A 20,892-nucleotide genomic window follows, 5' to 3' on the forward strand; every position below is an offset into this window, starting at 1 on the left:
TGAAGGTGAAGGTGAAGATGAAGGTGAAGGTGAAGAAGATGAAGAAGAGAGTGACTGATCTCTCTCAAGTAATGAATATTTACCTAATCTGTAATAAAGTTTTAGTGTTGCTTCTATTAAACATGTGATTAAAAACACACTTCTGTCATAAAGTGTTTTGATTGGATTTGACCAAAAATCTGCAGTCATGTTTCCATCTGTAGAAAGAGCAGTCATTCATTATTTATAGATTTGTTTAATATTAAAATGTTTATATTGCCCTTCCCTGTGGGCTCTTATCTAATGAGAATGCTCCTGAGTCTTTCATTGTGAAGTGAACACATATATGAGCCTTTGGGGAGGGCGGTATATAAATATAATAAATAAATGGAGTGAAGAGCTTCTTGCTGCCTATTCTCTAACGCAATATTTTTTAATCTATTTGAACTCGTGTCTTTCTCTATCCCCCCCTCCCGTTGGAACAGAAAGTATTCTGCACTCGATTGTAGAAGCTCAGAATGGGTGGGGATGGGGACAAACACAACAGGAGTCTCCTTTTCTTGAATGGAGGAGGATTGGAGACAGTAAAGGAGGGGGAAAATACCAAAAGGCAAATCTCTGCTGAGAGAAGTTAGGACTTTTGGAGTGCAGTCACTTTAAGTGAAGCCTTGCAACTGGGAACCAGGAATAACACACTGGACAAACTGCATGATGAAGAATCCTTCGAGGAAGGGGATCTGACCAGTTGGAGGATGGGAACCGCACTGTTACGAGAGCCCAGTGTTGAAAAAATATTATCTGAACCAATGCTGGAACAACGGATTCCCCCTGTTACTCCACCTCCATCACCAGCAGAACTTGCTCCTCCTCTACCACCAACACCACCACCACCTGCTCCTGAACCACCACCACTATTAACAACACCTTCTATTCCTTCTGATAAGTCCACTGAGAAAAAGAGTTCAGAAACAACAGAGGCCATCAGTGCAAAAGCAGCATCTTCAGCAGCAGATGAAGACATAGAGAACTCTCCTGAGAAATCGGAGAACCCCCCTTCAACAGAAGTTATGAGTGAAGGACCAGAAAGTGGAGAGGGGGATGATGAAGGTGAAGGTGAAGGTGAAGAAGATGAAGAAGAGAGTGACTGATCTCTCTCAAGTAATGAATATTTACCTAATCTTTAAACCGCCCGCAGCGCCACAGGCGCCGCAGACTAAAAAAAAAAGTAAGGGCTTGTGGGGAGGAGTGAGGGCGGGCTCTGTCCGGGATAAAAACTCGGAGGAGCGAATCAGGAGCCACAAAGCGGCTCCTGATTCGCTCCTCAGAGTGGCAATCCAGGGCCAAGTGGCCAATTGGGAGGCGCGAGAAGCCACTACCCAACCCTTCCCATTTGCCACTCGCCGATTCACATGCTGGCCCCGGACTCCAGGCCGACGAACGCCTGCCTCCCGAGACCAGGCTTCACGCAGCAGACGACTCCGGCCGCACTTCCCGCGCTGCTCCCCGCTTCCTCCTCTGACGATGCCCTTCGCGCCCACTGCCGCTCTGCCGCGATGACGAACGCCTGCCTCCGAGAGCGAGGCCGAAGACCGGGCACGACTTCAGCGCCGCTCCTGGCCCGCCGCCCCAAGTGGTGCGGCCAGGCTGCAGCCGCTGCGCCGCTTCATGTCGCCGCCAATGCGCCACTCCACATCGCTGCCTGCCTCTCAGGCCCTCACCATCCTCCGTTGCCGCGCCTACCACACGCTCCAGAGCAGCTGCCCCACAGAGAAGGTAAGAAGCCTCTCTCACTTACACCCCTGCCCACGCAGAAGCCTTTGCGCTTCCCTGGGCCCTGCTAGCGCCCATTTTATGGCAGACTAAAATGGGCTTTCAATCTAGTCTGTAATAAAGTTTTAGTGTTGCTTCTATTAAACATGTGATTAAAAACACACCTCTGACATAAAGTGTTTTGATTGGGTTTGACCGAAAATCTGCAACAAATATATTGGCTGGATATAGCAGTTACAGTTCTTCCAAAATTCTGCCCATTTGTGCACACTTTCTCTTTTAGCCTTACTTGTCTCTGTAGCTGTTCTAAGTTGAAAATAAAGGGAGAACCAGATTCACTGCTCAGAGCTCTTTGGAAGCAAAAGTAGGTTACAAAACTGTAACAGATAAAATAGGACAGAAAACATTAGCACTTGGTTTCCCAACTAGAAAGGATGGGGATCCACATGCTATTTGGTTCTTTATGCACCTATGATCCTTTATAATCTCCAGCCCACATATCTTACAGCTCACCTCTCGTGCTATAGGTTCTCATAGAAACTTAGATCAGCCCAGTTCTTCTTATCCAGTCCCTCTTACTGGGCAGGCTTGAGACCAAGCGTGGCACCATATCCCTGAGTGGCACAATGTAACCCAATAAAAGCTTGCCAAATCTCAGTCCCCCAACCCGCCTTTCAGAAAGGTCCAGAAGACCTGGCCAAAGGGCCTGCTGCTGCTACCTGTTTGGTCAGTGCAATCGACTACAAGAGGACTAATAACTCTGGGACAGTGATGACATCTTCTGATGTATTAACATGGCTGAATAAGGGTGAATTTCATCATGCAGTTTCTTCAGACAAAGCACACAGAAATCAAGAAGTGTACATGCACCCAAAAGCTTACACTCAGAATTAAACGTTGTTGGTCTTCAAAGTTCCACTGGACTGACTTTGAAAGCAGTCACACCAGACAGGATCGCACTGCAGATCAATTATATTTTATTTTTGAATTGTGCTTTTCATTTGTTGTGCTAAACAGGTTTTTTTCTAAAGATAGGATACAATTGTTTTACATAAAGAAGCTGCCCCTGTGATTTTAGCATGCTGGCCTCACTCCAGTGAGTCCCGACCCCCTCTCTCTCTGTTGCATAGGCCGTAAAAACTGTGAGGCTGTTCTTGATATCAAATATGGGCTCAGTGTTGTTTATCACAGACAGGTATTGACTCGCAGTCTGCTCCAGCAGCAGAGAAAGCCAGAGTATTTCTCAGAGGTGACAGCAATCCGGATTCTGAGAACAATGAGTGTTATGCGTCAATCAAAGATAACAAGATATAAGGCCACTCTCTCCGGTAACTGTTATCATAGGCCTTGTCTCTAGAACAACACAGACGCATGCACAGGCCCTCAGGCTTCCAGAACTGTTCCTCTCCCTTCAGGGACCGTCTCTTCCCAACACCTCTTCTCCTACGGCTGTCTATACAGATATACTGTAAACACATTTCCCCCACCCCCATTAGGATTACCTGGTATGTCTACAGAAATTGGAAGCAAGCCTAAGCTGGTCTACTCAGAAGCAAGTAGGAGCCAGCATGGTGTAGTGGTGGCTTCTAATTTGGCGAGCCTGGTTTGATTCCATGCTCGTCCCCCACATGCAACCAGCTGGGTGACCTTGGGCTCCCCCCAGCACTGATAAAGCTGTTCTAACCAGGCAGCAATATCAGGGCTCTCCCAGCCTCGCCTACCTCACAGGGTGTTTGTTGTGGGGAGATGAAAGAGAAGGGAATTGTATGCCGCTTTGACTCCTTCCAGCAGTGAAAACGGAGTATAAAAACCAACTCTTTTTCTATTTTATCCCATGGAGCATAAAACCGGGAAGGTCCTCTGAGAACTGTAGTGTGGTTAGGGTTGCCAGGTCCCCACTGGTCACCAATGGGGGACGGAGGGGGTAGGGTTGCCAGATCCAGGTTGAGAAGGTCCAAGAGATTTAGGGTTGGAGTCTGGGGCGGCCAGGGACCTTAGTAGGGTACAATGCCATACAGTCCACCCTCCAAAGCATCGATTTCCTCCAGGGGAACTGATCTCTGTAGTCTGGAGATGAGGTATAATTTCAGGGGGACCCCAGGTCTGACAGCCTGGAGGCCGACATGCCTAAGTGCAGTTCTAAGCAAAATGACACCCTTCCCAGTCTACTTAAGTTAATGTGCCTATAGGGTGTAACTCTGCTCAGGAATCCTGACACAGGGGGGTGAGCACAACCACAAAATGGATGCTAAAGGAGACAGATCCAACCACAAAATGTTAGGGAGTGAGGTCAGGCATAACGCTAACAGTCATTCTTCAGCATTTCAGGCAGAATGTCTTTTAAATCTAAACATGTGATTTAAAAATATTTTCTAGCATAGGCACAGCTTCAGCCACACAGGGAAGGTCCTTGTGTTATGATGGTAGCTGCTGCTCAAGGGGTTTTTTTTGAAACCCTGCACAGCCAATCAGATCTTCAAAGGCCAAACTGAAGCCTGATGAGTAAGAGCCCCACAGATTCTAAGAGACTTGACAAGGTGCTGTTGTGCACGCAGGTGCCATGTTTGGGGGGGGGGGGCTCTGTCCTAAAGACTTCCACCGCAGGACCATAACTGATCCAGGAAAGTCCATGATGCATTTAGATGTATTGGAGGAGAGAGCTGGAAAGAGTTGGAGGAGAGAGTTCACTTCCATCTTATGCTTCAGTGTTGCTGCACCAGTAGATGGCTCAAACCCAAGGCAAAGGGCAAATTTCATTGTGGTTTGTAGCAAACAAACAAACCCAGAAATGAAATAACTGGTTGGTTCCCTCTTCCTTGTTTGTGTTTCCGGTTTCTTATTTTCCAAGCCAACTTGCTCTGTGGTTGCTTTGAAAAAAGAGGTTTTCAGCCAGTGCCTGGGGTGGGGAAGGAATTTGTTTGGTAACTTTTAAACATTTCCTGAATATTCAGCCATATAAACACAGCAGAATGGCTCAGAAATAAGTTTTCAAGCAGAGATGGAGGAGCGTCACATGCTCATAGGCCAGAGATCCTATGTGCACCCTGGGGAGTAGGTATCACATGTATAGGATCCCCAGACAGAGTACGTGAGCCTGTTCATCCTATATAAATGAAAGAGCAATTTCATCACTACGCAGAATTATCATGACATCACCAAAGTAATAATAAAGCCATAAACCAAAACAGTACATTAGTTCCTTTCCTTAAGACATTTGTTAAAATTCTTGGCGAACAGATTCTCCTGCAAGACAGATTCAGGTGGATAGCTGTGTTGGTCTGAAGCAACAGAACAAAATTTGAGTCTGGTGGCACCTTTTAACACAATAAAGTTTTACTCAGGGCATAAGCTTTCATGTGCATTCACTCCTTTTCAGATACATTGAAACAGAAGTCACCAACCATAACATATAAGAAGAAAGTGAATTGGGTGTTGCCAGGAAGGGCCAATTAGTAAGTAGCTGAACAGTAAACATAGCTAAGAGTGAAAGTAATGTGTAATACCTGCAAATGGCAGCAAATTAGCATACAGCGTGATAAAGGAGTTTAGAGACAGGTGTGGGAACTGAATGATAGTATCATGTATAGTAAGATAAGAAACCAATCTTTCTATCCTAGAGCCCTTTTATATTGGGACAAAGTGGTTCAAATGATATCAAATTGTGTTAAAATAAAGATACTATCAAACCCAGGAAACATATTATTGAATTATTTTTCAGAAATACAGTCAGAACAACACTCTATTGTATTTCATATGCTAACATTAAAGGTAAAGGTAAAGGTATCCCCTGTGCAAGCACCGAGTCATGTCTGACCCTTGGGGTGATACCCTCTAGTGTTTTCATGGCTGACTCAATACGGGGCGGTTTGCCAGTACCTTCCCCAATCATTACCGTTGCTAATGTTATTGTTGTTAGGTGCGAAGTCGTGTCCGACCCATCGCGACCCCATGGACAATGATCCTCCAGGCCTTCCTGTCCTCAATCATTCCCCGGAGTCCATTTAAGTTTGCACCTGCTGCTTCAGTGACTCCATCCAGCCACCTCATTCTCTGTCGTCCCCTTCTTCTTTTGCCCTCGATCGCTCCCAGCATTACGCTCTTCTCCAGGGAGTCCTTCCTTCTCATGAGGTGGCCAAAGTATTTGAGTTTCATCTTCAGGATCTGGCCTTCTAAGGAGCAGTCAGGGCTGATCTCCTCTAGGACTGACCGGTTTGTTCGCCTTGCAGTCCAAGGGACTTGCAAGAGTCTTCTCCAGCACCAGAGTTCAAAAGCCTCAGTTCTTTGACGCTTGGCCTTCCTTATGATACAACTTTCACAGCCATACATTGCAACTGGGAATACCATAGCCTTGACTAAACGCACTTTGGTTGGCAGGGTGATGTCTTTGCTTTTTAGGATGCTGTCTAGATTTGCCATAGCTTTCCTCCCCAGGAGCAAGCGTCTTTTAATTTCTTTGCTGCAGTCCCCATCTGCAGTGATCTTGGAGCCCAGGAAAATAAAATCTGTCACTATCTCCATTTCTTTCCCATCTATTTGCCAGGAATTGAGAGGGCCGGATGCCATGATCTTTGTTTTCTTGATGTTGAGTTTCAAGGCAACTTTTGCACTCTCCTCCCTCACCCGCATCAACAGGCTCTTTAGTTCCTCTTCACTTTCTGCCATTAGAGTGGTATCATCTGCATATCTGAGGTTGTTGATATTTCTCCCTGCAATCTTGATCTCAATTTGTGACTCCTCTAATCCTGCCTTTCTCATGTGCTCTGCATACAAGTTAAATAGGCAAGGTGACAGTATACAGACTTGCCGAACTCCTTTCTCAATTTTGAACCAATCAGTGATTCCATGTTCAGTTCTCACTGTAGCTTCTTGACCTGCATGTAAGTTTCTCAAGAGACAAATAAGATGCTCTGGTATTCCCATCTCTTTAAGAACTTGCCACAATTTGTTGTGCTCCACACAATCAAAGGCTTTAGCATAGTCAATGAAGCAGAAGCAGATGTTCTTCTGGAACTCCCTAGCTTTCTCCATGATCTAGCGTATGTTGGCAATTTGATCTCTAGTTCCTCTGCCTCTTCGAAATCCTGCCTGTACTTCTGGAAGTTCTCGGTCCACATATTGCTGGAGCCTAGCTTGTAAAATTTTGAGCATAACTTTGCTAGCATGAGAAATGAGTGCAATGGTGCGGTAGTTTGAACACTCTTTGGCATTGCCCTTCTTTGGGTTTGGAATGTAAACTGACCGTTTCCAATCCTGTGGCCATTGTTCAGTTTTCCAAATTTGTTGGCATACTGAGTATAGCACTTTTACTGCCACGTCTTTTAAGATTTTGAATAATTCAACTGGAATGCTGTCACCACCACATGCTAACATTAGCAAGACTTAATTTTGCCAGATACTGGGAAAAAAGTTCCAGATTTAGTTACTTGGTATAATAACATCAATGAGACTTTCTTATTAATCAAATTAACATATATTCAGAACAATAAAGACATGGGGAAATTATATGAAATGTGGAACTAGGTACTTTCCAGAATGAGGGGGTATACTGAGAAGATAGATCTTGATCAAGTACCAGATGGGGTTGATATAGAGGGAAAGAGGTCATAAATAATGTGTAGATTGTTGAGAAGTTGGCATCATGGAGGGTTGATTGTTATTACTGCTGAAATAGTCTCCTTTTAATATGTTTATTGAATGTACATTTTGACAGAGTGGGGATTTGGTGCTTTAGAAAGGGCCTGGGCAGCATTTTAACAAAAATAAGTACCCCCCAAAAAAGAAAGAAATGAATATCTCTATTAATCTTAAACAACTCCTCACATACAATAATACAATATCTAATTTCACTAGGTCCCCAGAAATAACGGAACTGGTGGCCAAATTCTTGGCTACTGTGATACAAAAGGACAGTCGGCTAGGCAAGAATCAGGTCTAGACCAGGGGCACCTACAACTGGTGGAAATTACTGATTGCTGGGCATTTTGGAGGAATCTACTGTTGGGTACTGTTTATTTTATTTTCTTTTATTGTTTATCTAGACTATGTAATTTTATCAATTAATTATAATTATGAATTACCCTTGTTCTTATGATGTTTTATATGCCATTAAAGGTTTTTTGAATTTGAATTTCAGCAGGGACACTGGTACCAGAGCTTGCAATAAGCCCAGATGCCAACTTTGCTGCCGTGTACACACAGACCGTGTGATCACTGGACCAAGCAACATCAACTACACTATCTCAGGCTCCCCACAAGGTCTGTGTGTACACAGCATGAGGGGAATGTGATCCGATCTTATACTTGCAGAGGTTCTACACTTCCAGGCCAAAGCAAAGCCACCTTGCCATTGCGCCATCTCACTCTGTTGCGGGTGCCCCTCCACCCAAAACTTCAGAAGGCCTGGAGTTCTGGGGACAGAGCTCTTGCTTCCCCTGCAGAGGGACGTGGGCTGACAGGGGAGCCACTGAGGACAGGTGGAGCACAGAATGGGATGCCTGACCTACCTTCTGGATCTTAATTTTGGCTGAACTATGCCAATGGACCTCCAACCCAATGCAGAGCCACTCCAGTCTCGGCCACTTCCTTCAACAGACTTAGGAATTACTTTCCCTAGGAGATCACTGGGAAAGATCAACAGGGGCTTTGGAAGCTAGTACGTGACTGTAGGAGCTGGCTAGAGAGCGCCAAGACAGATAGCTAAGCATCTCCTCCTGCATTGCAGATGGATGTGCGTGCTTATGCCTTAAAACCTTGCCAAAAAGGGTGGGAGCACTGAAAAGGCCTAAGCCTATAATCATACTCCTCTTACTTGGAAGTAAATGGCTGAGACACTCTTCAGAACAAGTCTGCTTTTAAACACACATGAACAACTTTCCCAACAAGGTCCAGATGATTCAATTTAGTTTTCACAAAGCAGCCAGGTCACTAAGAATTAAAAATGCTTCCTATTTCCAAACTGAAGCCAGCAGAATCGGACTCCAGACCAACTTTACTAGCACACCACCTGAAGGCCAAAGCAGGTTTCTTGCGCTGGCGGAGAGGAGGAAGCCACACATCCCCAGCCATGGGAGAACCCTCAAAGGGGCACAGGCGCCTCTAATGGATGCCTACAGGACCTGCGCCCCTCTTTTCCCATCTGCCTCGGCGGCAACGGCTAGGCTGCTTCTGCCTGCCAAGTCCCTCTCATTAAATCCACTCGAGACTCCAACGAACCCCGAGGGCTCCAACTTGCAAAGAGGAAAGGAAGAAGACAAAATGGGGGGGGGGGGGAGGCGGCTTAGTTCCCCCTGCTGCAGACGCCGATGCCCTCCAACTTGTGCGCACACGTTCCCAGCCGCGCCAAAGTCTCAAGTGACGCGCCCCAGCGCAACACACGCCCTCGCTCTCTCTCTCGCCCCGTGTGAGTGACAACAAGCAACTCCGTGGCCCTGCCCAGCCAGCCTCGCCTTCCCCCCTTTTGCTTTTCCAATCAGGAGGGAAGAACTGCAGTCTGGGAGGGATTTCCTGCAGAGAGAAAGAGGGATCCTGGTTCGGGGGGGGCGGCGGCGGCGGCGGCGGCGGCTTCTTGGCAGCAGAGTTCCCAGGCGCCCTCTGGAACTGCCTCGCCGCGTCCATTTCGCCGGGGGTCGCCCGTGGCCCTGGGAAAGCGAAGCGGGCGGGGGGTGCTCTCGTGGAGTCCCGAAGACGACCCACCCCCTCCGGCTGCCCTTGCGCTCCTCTCCCCGCGCCGGCCGGTCCTCCTCGGGAGTCGGGACTGTGGCGAGGGCGAAAGCGCTTCGGGGGGCGTGCGGCTGGCTGGCTGGCTGGGAAGCGGCGATCCCCTCGGGTTTTTATTTCGGCCGCTGGAAGGAGAGAAGCAGCCGGAGCCTCTGCTCGACCTGGGCTTGCCAACTTTGTCCGCGGGAAGCGCCAGGAGCTCCCCGATGAGGTGAGTTGTGCAAAAGAAGGGATTTGATGCAGGAAAAGGGGAAATCGGCTTGAACGTCTGGCTGCCCGCTAAGATTTGGGCTCCTTGCACGCACACACCTCCCCCCCCCCGCCCCCCACTCCCCTATTCGGTCATTCCTGGCCGTCTCGGCTGAGCAGTTCAAACTCCACTTCATCCCGTTCAAGCTTTAGCGCTGGGAAAAGGCGAACTTTAGAGGAGCCCCAACTTTCGGATCAACGCGAATCACTCTGGCCGGGAGCGCCTAAGGGGAAAAAACAAACTCTTTCATGTTTCATTTTATTTCTGCCGCTCAGCCCTCCTACATTAGATTCCGGCTCTTCCCTCTCTTTATCCTCGCCAGCCTCAAGTTAGTTGTAATGCTCTCTCTTTGTGGCCTCAGTATTATTATTATTATATCTCCTCATGCCACTCTTAAGGACTTTTCGCGGGCTGTGGCTTTCTTAATCCTTGCGATGTGAGTGTGCACTGCGGGAAAGATTATGCTGCTTAAGTGTTTGCTGTTGTGATTCAAAGGCTGCTTGCATCCTCCTCCTAACCTTTCTGCTCCCCTCCAGTATTTCTCCCACTTTCCAGAGTTCGTATCTTTAATAACTGCCGTTCAGCATCTTTCTTCTTACATAATTCTTTTCTGGGTCCTCCCCCCTTTCTCCTCTAGCCTATCCTTCCCGCTCAAGTTGTTTGAGGAAGAAATAGTTCAGATAGTTCAGTTCTGCAGGTAGAGTCCTGAACCAAAAGATTAGATTTCTCCTGTGGGAGGAATGTTTACCCTCACTTCATATTCCAGACTACATTCCAGTGGGGTGGAGAAAGCAGCAGGAGCGGATCATATCTCAGGGCTACGACTGACATGCCCAGGTTGTGTTGGAAGCTGTGCACTGTCTTAACCCACAGATGTGGTCCTTTCCTTGTACTATTGGTCACATCTTGTTCCTACTACTGTTGTTCCTTCACCGACAAAGTCAGTGTTACAAAGTTTGTAGAACTGTAGAATGTGACTCACAACTTGTCATGTTTACTCCCTATACTGAGGTGGGATTGTCAATACAGAAACAGCCTTGAGAGATTATTTTATAACATCTGGATTATAAAATAGCAGGGGCTGAAAGCAGAAACATGCTGTCTGAGATCAGATTAATAGGATGGTAATTACCATCTGATAGCCATCTGACAGAGGCTGATTCTGTGAAGGCAAAGGGGTGGCAGGTAGATGACCAATTGGGATGTGATTGTCCTGCATAGTGCAGGGGGTTGGACTAGATGAGCCATGAGGTCCCTTCCAACTCTATTATTCTATGATTCTATGTTTAGGAGAAGAAAAAACCTGGAGAGTTCAAGGATGTTTACACTCTCACCTGATTTCAGAGGCTAATTTCTAAAACCAAATTTACCTGCTCAAACTGTCCTCATAAATCAGTTACTTTGCTGTCTAATTCTAATATTGGGGCAGCATGTAGGAAGGAACATTCCACATAGGTGGTACCATTACTTAAAAGGACCTGTTGTGTCCCATCTGGCTGCGCTGCAGATGATGAAGGGATACAAGAAAGGGTCCCAGGTATGGATCTGAGAGGTTGGTTTTGCATATGTGGCAGTCCTCAATGTAGTCTGGCACTAAATCCATTAAGGCTTTAAAAGCTCTCCCGAAAAACATTTCTAATTGGACCCAGAAACCAACAGGACTCCAAAACACCAAGAGCTGTGTTTGCTTTTTTTTTTTTTTGTAAAGCACTTTTTTACTACCTAAAGGAGCCTCTAAGTGGCTTTCAATTGCCTTCCCTTCCTCTCCCCACAACAGACACCCTGTGAGATAGGTGAGATTGCATGAGCCTGAGAGAAGTATGACTGGCCCAAGGTCACCCAGCTGGCTGCATGTGGAGGAGGATGGGAATCAAAGTCAGTTCTCCAGATGTGAGGCTGCCTTTCTTATCTACTACCAAGTAAATTAAACAATATTGGAGTTTTGTGCTTTGTTTGGTTAGTAGCTGAGTGGTTACAGTTTGAGCCAATTACAATTCCCCGAGGTAGAACCACATAGACTGTGTTAACAGTAACACAGTCTGGATGCTACTAGGGCATCAATGGCTATAGCTAGGCGGGTCATTTCTAGGGAACGGCGTAACCTCAACTGACAAAAGACTCTCCTCATCACTACTCCAACTTTAACATCTTGGTACAATTGAGGTGCCAAGCACACCCTCAAAGTGGATACCTGAATGTGAAGTATATCCTTGGCTACAAGAAGGCGCATCCCACTCATTAGATCAGCTCACCAGAAAGACAGTAAAGCTACAGAGTAGGTCTAGGAGCAGGGTTCCTATCCCTTCTTGCCATCAAGCTCACTCACTGCACTCCTCATTCATTCTCTCAGCTTAACCTGGTTCCCAGCAGGATAGCATGGAGGGGGAGTGAACCATGTAAGGCCCCTGGAACTCCTTGTCAGAAAGGTGGGTTAGATCAGCTGAAGAACTGACCAAGAGAAGAAGCCCTGTCCCTTCTGGATCAGGTTTTAGTTTGTTTGCCCGCAATCATGTTCAGGCACAGATTCACAACTTCCACACCTTTCCTAGAATTTAGTGGGAAAGATAGAACTTGGCATCCTCAGTAAAGTGATACTGCCTTACCTTGTCAAAGAGTTGCATGCTGATATGGCTGTGTGGGAATTACGGATGCCAACCTCCAGATGAGTTATAGCTCATCAGACTAAAGAGATCAGTTTCCCTCGAGAACATGGATGCTTTGGATGGCGGACTCTATGGAATTGTATCCCACTGAGGTCCCTGTCCTCCCTAGGTGCCACTCTGAAATCTCCAGGTGTTTCCCAACCTGGATCTGGAAACCCCTTCCCCTTCATCCCCTGCCGGTGGCCAGGTGAGTCCTGGCAACCATAGTGGGAATCCTTGCTCATGCTAGACTGCTTGGGGTCTGGATAATATGCTGACCCAGATGGCCTTGCCAGTTCCATTCCTGGGTCTCCTGGCAACTGCACTGATTCCACGGTCACTGGTCTATATTTATTTTTCCACCTGCCTTGTGACATAGCTTAGATGGCAACATGGCAACTGATAAAGCAATTGCCAACGTGTAGCCTGGTTTTTGTTTCATCTGGATGAGCAATTAATTCCGCTTCTTGACCATTGTTCAGTGGTTGTCCTGGAGATGGCCAAGCCAACAACGTAAGGTGCAGAGCTCATCAACCAAGACGTCAGGTGGTCTTGTTTTCAGCTCCACTCCACAAGAGTTGCTTGCATTTGACCTCAGGGATGTCCAGTTGCAACGCATGTGTTTAAGAGGATGAGCAAGTAAGAAGAAACCAACAATAACAGTGACAATGGTTACAGAGGATGTTTACAGTAAGAAACTCTCTCAAGCAAATAGCCTTGTCAGTATGCGGCAAAGTAAAGAGCGGAACAAAAAGAAATCAGTTGGTACCTTTAAGACAAAACAAGTTTATTCCAGCATAAGAACTTGTGGGTCAGATTTTGCTTCTTCAGTTGCACATGCAGTAGAAATTTTAAAAACATTTAAAATCAACTGCCCTGAGCCTTAGGGAAGGGCGGTATATAAATGGAATAAATAAATAAGAAAATAAAATAAGAAAATGGGTGGGGAGTTGTGACAGAGACACATTCAGATGTAAGTCCTTGTTTAAGGGACTGGAAGAGATGTAGATGTTACCTGTAGATGATGAGAAGTTCCACCTTTCAGAGTTATGGGGACATAAAGTTACAGAGATATAAGCAAGTTCTGATTCACAAAGGTCCAGTCAGAAGCATAAGAAAAGGAATAGAGCATAATAGTATGATTATACCCTGGTAGCAAGAGCATTTCTGAAGTGTGGATCGTGTTAAACTGTTATCAACTGTACAGCATTAGGAAAGGCAAATCTCTATTTAAGCCAGGCTGTGATGTGGTGCTTAATCTCTTGAGGAGTTCTGATTTGGTGCTTTTGTGCTGGCTTCTTCCTTTAAAGTGTGTTTCATTTAAAAAAATGTTCTACAGAAGATCTGCAATTTGTCCTGGCATATCAAAATGATCCCCCAGCAGTTTCTAAATGTTGCAATTTGTGTGTGAGAGAGTTTTGTGTTCTTTTATTTTATTATGTAGGGACTGACCTGTTTGTCTAAGGCAGATAGCAGAAGTACATTGTTGGCACAGGGTGATAAATATTAATCTGAATTACAATCAGACGAACCCAAGACATTATAGCTGGTGTGATCAGGTCATGTGATACTATTGCCCGAGTGTACATGAGTATATGTTTGGCGTCTACAACTGCTGCAGGATTTGTTTGCTCAGTTTGTATCTGCTGGATGGTCCACTCTTGTTGGTGAGATGTGGTGCTGCTTTTAGATGGAGGGTTCTCTGCAAGTGAGGAAAGAGCTGCTCCCATCTCAAGGGGCATGAAATATCCTTAATCAAAAGGGGCTGCAGGTGCCTGATGATGCACTGAACCGGTTTGAGCTGTGAGCTGATGACAGCCAGTGGTGTTCTGATGTTGTCTGTCTTGTAGCAGTCTGTCTCTGGGTAGCCATTGGGCTTCATTGATCTGTTTCTTCATTAGGTGGGTACAGTAATTAATTACGTGAGTCTGGGAGGTCATCCCTTATGTGTTTCAAAGCACTGCCACAAGTATGACCTTTTTGAATCCTTCCACAGTCTGTGACTTGGGATAGCTTTTGTCTGCGGTGCTTGTTTTAAGACACTAAACCCTTCAGAAGAGAGCTTTTCTAGCATAGTTCTCTTCCCTGATATTCTGCTGCATCCTCCTCCTCCTCTATTTTGTGTTTCTTCAGTACATGTGTTTCCTGTTCATGTACGTCCACAGGTCTTTATGGGTACCAATATAAGTTAAGCGCCGAATTTTGGGGGTATATGTTTTATTATTGCTTGTGAAAGGACACTGATTGTTGTTGTTGGAATGACCCTTTATGACCTTATTCCTCTGACAATAATGTAGTTAGTAGGTTGAGTGGCTTCTTGATCATGCACTCACCAGTTTTGTGATCAGTGGCTCAGTTATGTTGAGGTAAATATTCCACCACATTGAGGTTATGGATGTATCTCAGAAATGCAAATCCCAGTGAATTTCTGCAGCAGACTTTTAAATACTCTCCTCCCCCCACATCTTGTTCCTAAATCAAGGTCACTCCTAATTTATAACGGGCAGGAGGTCCCGTTTGATTCCCACCCATCCCAAGGCCTTTTGAAACTCAAATCTTTTCCTTGGTCTCGATTAACATATGAATGAGCCTCCGTCTATCAGCTATTTTGCTGTTTAGCCTTGAGATGCTATGAGGAGTCTGTGTCCGGAGGGATGGGGGTGGGTACAGAGGGATTACGCTTTATTATGCTTTGTCATTTGTGCATCAGCAATTGAGGCCACATTCTTTTCTGCCTAGTTTATGGATTGGGGGGGGGGCATTGTCTCAGGGCAAACAGCTGAAGAGTCTCAAATTTGTCAGAACATGAAGAAAATGAGAATTCATGTGGTAATGCAAAGTGGAGAGTTTTAAGTTTCACATACCCAGTATTCACTGTTGACTTATAGCAGTTTATTTGTCCACATTGGTCAAGTTTGCCCCTTTCCAGTTTATTCTTTCTAAATGACAAGAAATGGCAGATTAGCTGGGGCAAGTGATATATTTAGGAACTGGTGGCAGTAATCACTTGGGCTGCTGTTAGTTGATTTCTGCGGTGTTGCCTCCTAATGTGTACTTTATTTTGCATTCCCTTGATTCATTTCATTGGAAACTATTATTATTTTAGTGATGTATTTACTTGGTTTGTGCCCTGACTTTGTCTGCAGCCCTTAATGGAAATGCAAAGGAGCTTACACCAGTCTTATTTCCATGTTATCCTCCCTAAAGTCCTGTGAGGTAGGCTAGTCTGAAACAATGTGACTGGCCAAGGACACAGAGCAAGCTTACAAGGCAGAGTGAGATGCTGGGTCTCCCGGGTCATGCTGGAAATGCTTCCTTTTTTCAAGGCACTGCTGGGCAATGCAGATAAAAGTTCAACCAACCCACCAAGTAGGGGATTGTAGAGATTCTTTTACGGGGCTGTGTGCTCGAGGATATCTGGCCTGAATATATACCCAAAAAGTATCTTATCAGTTTTTGTAGGATAGAGCTGCTGCTGAGAAACCCCTGTAGCATTTTTCAGGCTTCAAGAAACCCCAGAAGTGGTGTGATCGTGCAGAATATGGTTGGGAAGCATAGCTGTGTACATGTCCACCTGGGGCCCTTCCCATTCCCACCCCCTCCAGCCCCATCACTGGAAATTTTGGGGGTGGGGGATCAACATGACAATATATGGTTATGCCATCCTATAAAAGTTCAACAAATTAAAAAAAAATTTAAAAATTACTTCCCACCCAGAGTTTCATGAAACCCTGGTTGAGAAAGCCCACATTAGAGAATCATAGTCAATACAGGTATCCTGAATATTCCCAGAAATATTTAGGGCTGATGTTTTAAGCAACAAACTTGGGGGGGGGGGGGACACACATATGTTTGCCAGGCAATGGGGAGGGGAGAGAGACACCTTTCATAGGCAAATGAGATCTTGTCAGGGGAACCTTGCTAGGTTGACTTTTCTGGGATTCTCTGGTTGACATTGATTCTGTTGGGCTTGCACTGTGACATTAGCCCTGGGTTTTGATTGACTTGTGTAGTTTGACATTGATTCTGCTGGGCTGGACGATCTTCCCTGGCTTCTGTTAGTTTGTCTTGGATTCTCTGATTTGACATTGGATGAGTTGGGCTGATCACATTCCTACCCTGCCCCCATAGGAAATAATGGAGGATGGCTGAGAGCATCTTGTTTAAGGGCCCCTCAAACTTGACTTCTTGGCCCAAATCACTTGAAATTTAGGATATCTTTAGTAGTCAGGCAGCACAAGCTCTCCTGTGGTTTGGTGACAAAAAACAAACAACAACAACAAAACTGTCCCTCAGAAACAGTCCTCATTGAGAATAATGAACTTCAGTAATTTTGAAATCCTGAAAAAAAATGGATTTTTGTATTCTGAACCAGTATTCAAGACCAGAGCAATCTGAAATACTGATAATTATGCCCTCCGTGAAATGTGGATCTGAAAAATAATTATTTTTCTTGTGCACATCCCTATTTTCTTAGCAGTGTAACTTCTTTCAAAACATTGAAGCTCCATACAAGATTCCTGTCACTAAAACTGCTCTAGAAACCCTGTTTCTATTGGTCTCTCTTAGTACTGTCCCAAGTCCTTGGTGTTTCTCTGCTCAGTGGAAAAGACACTGGATGGATAAGTAAGGGCCTTCAATGTGATTTTAATGTCCTATAGCAGTGATCCCAACCTTTTTATCACCGTGGACTAGTTGACACTTGACAATTTTACTGAGGCCCGGGGGGGGGGTAGTCTTTTGCCGAGGGATGTCACCACCGCCTGAGCCCCTGCTCCACTTGCTTTCCCACCGGCACCCCTGACTTCCTGCCGCCCACTGGGGGGGGGCTGCCAGCAGCAGCTGCGCAGTGCCACTTCGAGGGGGAGCCCCAGCCATGGCAGCCGCTGGAGAGCACCAAAGGTGAGCTGCTGGCAGAGTGGCAGGGCAGCCCCAGAGGTAGCAGCCGGGTAGGAGGATGAGGAGGAGCCACAGCCCGGTACTGACTGATCCACGGACCGGTCCCGGTCTCCAGACCGGAGGTTGGGGACCACTGTCCTATAGGACAGGCATTCTTGCATATGGATTGGAATCTATCAGATTGTACTATATTCTTCCTCCCAAGTAGTTCTGAGTAGATTAGATTACGGCAATATCCTCTACATAGGGTTGGCTCTCGGGTATTTCTGCATTGAAATATTTTATATACTATTTTAAATGATGTTTTATGTTCACTACTTTGGGAACCCTTGTTGGATACAAAGACATAAAATAAATAAATATACTAGTAATTAAGCCCGCTGTAATAACAATACAGCAGGTGCTAGGCAAGGAAGCCCCCGCCAGCTGCGCGCAGCCAGATACATGGCCTAGGTCCAACGTATGCCCTGTTGAACCCAGGGCAAGGAAAGGGCCCATGTTCCCTTGCCCTCGGGAAAATGTGGGCCAGAGTTGGCCTAGGCCTAGAACTGCCCCAGACTGGCACTGACATCACCAGGAAGCAGGAATTTAGCCCGATACCCAACAGTTGGTGAAACCATCCAACTCCCATCATGCGGAAGCGGTCAGAGAAAGAGCCAAAATCACCCAATGAGCCTTCATGGCTGAATGGGAATCGGAATTTGGTTCTCCCCAGTCATAGTCCGACAAAATAACAATTGTATCACTATTGGTGAATCACTGTACTTTACCAGGAAAAATTTAATACCTAATTGATTAAATTGGTGAAATATCTATTGATTGCATTGCTTGAAGTGGCACCCTCTTCCCAAATTTTCAGATTCTTCCAAAGATGTGGCTATGTTAAACACAGGTTATTAAAAAGTATGCAAAGAACTTTTCCCTTTCAAGATTCAGAACATGTGATAGTTGTTGTTAGGGCAGGCTGTTAATATCAAAGTTCCCTAGTTAGGAGACAGGTCACTTGTGCAGCACTTATTCTGACTCTTCCTTCACTAGGATTTAGTCATGAAACCTGTTTTCAGTGTGTTTAGTCTTGGAATACGTAATTTAATAATTAAAGATGTGCCTCTGAGAATTTGGCCTCATACACCTGGAAGCAAAGAACCTGAGGCTATAAGACAGGTGTTAGTTGTAGTAGCTTTTTATAAATCAAGTGCTGCACTCAAGCAAAGGATTAGCTAGGCTATTTTTGTGGGATTTTTACTTTCCCAGTTTCTTACAGTGTCCTGTCACTATTTGGAAATTCACTTATTACCTGAATCACCCCAGGAATGACCATATGCAGTCTGAAATCCCAACTCCATGGTTCAGTCCAGGTACTTCTGAAGACCAATATCCATGTCTGTCAGATATAAAGAGAAGCAGCACAAATTTAGCTTTGGTGTTGTGAAATCTACAAATATAATGTAGTAAATATTTTAGTATACTCCCCCTCATATTCCTCGATGTTGAAATTATCATAGTTTTTGAATAATTTGATAGCAATCATGTTTAATTTATCACTTAAAAATAGCAGCCCTCCTACGGTGTTTATGCCTCCCTCAGATAATGTTGTTGTGAGAAACAACGCACATAGCTAGTAGCCCCCTATTGCTCTACCCTCAACTGATTCTCTTTCAGCTCAGACATCACCTACCTTGAGGGTTGCCAGCCTCCAGGTGGGGGCTGGAGATCTCCTACTATTAGCACTGTTTTCCAGGTGACAGAGATCAGTTCCCCTTGAGAAAATGGCTGCTTTAGAAGGTGAATTTTATGGCTTTATACCCTATTGAAGTCCTTCCCCTATTGAACCCTGCTTTCCACAGACACAGCTCCCAAAGTCTCCAGGTATTTCCTAACCTGGAGCTGGCACCCCTAACTTTCCTCTGGTTTACACAGGCAGGAGAATGGGGGGGGGTAGAATCTTGAGGTGGGAGAATGTGCTTCAGGCTTCAGGTAAGAAGAGTAGCTATTTAATGTTTGCCAATTTTAAAACTTTGCAAATAAAAATTAGTCTTTCAATAACAAAGTGCTGGCATAGCCCACCATATGCAGTACTAGTTTTCATTCTGCACACAGGTGTTACGGTAGGGCATCTTTTTGGGAAAGGGGGGAATGTAACCCCTCATCTGCATCATGGAGGGCTGCAGTCTATTCTAACACCCAAACACTATTTCACTCGTAACTGCCTCAATTTGACACATGTATAGACTAGACAAGAAAGTTGTGTACTTTTTCACCTATTGAGGAGAAATAAATGAAAAGATATCCCCAGGAAAAGGGTTAAGTAAATCTTCCTCTGCCATTCTTCCATACTTGATTTTACCATCCCATTGTTGCTTTTCACTTATACACACACATGGAAACAATTAGGAGACTTTTATATGTGTCTTCTACAATGATTCCCATTTGAGGGCATCAGGTGCCCCCCCTGACAGTTACAAACCCCTCTCTGAGGCACTTGAGATATAAATGGCTCTTTCATACATACAGGTTATCCCTCTGTGGTTCTCAAGGGATGAGCTTGTATGGCCATAGAATGCCAACCGTTACAATGTGGCAGCTGCTGCCCAAGGTCTTCCTTGTGGGCTCTCACATCTTTATCAGCCCAGTGATTTTAATTTCATGGCCCATTGGCACTGGAGCCTTGGCTGAGGAAAAATAAGACACTAAGTTTATTGTGGACTGCCTCTTTAAGAGGTGATCTCGGTAGGCCTTAGAGCAGGGGTAGTCAAACTGTGGCCCTCCAGATGTCCATGGACTACAATTCCCAGGAGCCCCCTGCCAGCGTTCGCTGGCAGGGGGCTTCTGGGAATTGTAGTCCATGGACATCTGGAGGGCCGCAGTTTGACTACCCCTGCCTTAGAGCAAGCAAAACAGTAGTAGGGAGTCGGGATTTCCGCATCATTAAATGTAGTGAAACTCTTATCTTACGTAGTCGTTACATTCTGGCCCCTCCATATGACGTCAGCAACATCCAGTGTCTGGGCAGTAACCGGCGGGCTACATCCTCCATTTTAACGTGCTAGTGGATTCACCAACCTAAAAAACACTAGCTGCCGGAGAGCAACCAGCAGGCAACCAGCAGAGGGAAGGTATGGAGGCTCAAACGTGCTAAAGATGCCTGCCTCATCCCGCCCTTGCACCCGCCTCCCTCTTCCTTGTTCCCGGGCATTGGAATCTCTTTTTAAAAACGGCTAACATCCTGGAGCAACAAATAGGTGGACAGACATGGAGGCGATGCCATAAATAAAACATTTTTTCCCAAAGTTCGTAACAAAGCATGCCTCTCTAAAGTCCTGTGCCCTCCCCCCAAATCAGAAACAAGATTTATTTTAAAAAGTATCAGAACTCGTGATTCCATAAGGGGTAGCATTACTCAGAATCTGCTGACCCAGGCCATGAGAACCCTGGCCTAGAGTGCTAGAAACAGCTTATTTATCTATAGTAATTCCTTATTCCAACAGCCAAGTTACCTGCCTTCCAATTGCTGTTAATAAAGAGGCCTTCAACCAAACAACTGAGTATTTGTTGTTTGCTCCACTACACAGACACACATACACACAAATGACATAGAAACAAATGGAAACTGCTGTACTTCCAAGACTGTTCAGA

At 45.5% G+C, this 20,892-nt stretch overlaps 1 protein-coding gene across 5 annotated transcripts in view; it reads left to right on the plus strand.

Annotated features, from left to right (window-relative positions):
• Nucleotides 1–9,167: 9,167 nt before the first annotated feature.
• Nucleotides 9,168–20,892, plus strand: part of CASKIN2 (CASK interacting protein 2) — a 110,811-nt gene continuing 99,086 nt past the window's right edge. For 2 of the 5 annotated variants that reach the window (XM_077327829.1, XM_077327833.1), the window contains exon 1: nucleotides 9,170–9,676. The gene's annotated coding sequence lies outside the window, so the exon portion shown is untranslated. Of the gene's footprint in view, nucleotides 9,677–20,892 lie in introns of all 5 variants that reach the window. The other 3 variants (XM_077327830.1, XM_077327831.1, XM_077327832.1) reach the window with 3 other exon arrangements.

This window comes from Paroedura picta, chromosome 3 (genome assembly GCF_049243985.1).
Source record: "Paroedura picta isolate Pp20150507F chromosome 3, Ppicta_v3.0, whole genome shotgun sequence".
NCBI classification, from domain to species: Eukaryota; Metazoa; Chordata; class Lepidosauria; order Squamata; family Gekkonidae; genus Paroedura; species Paroedura picta.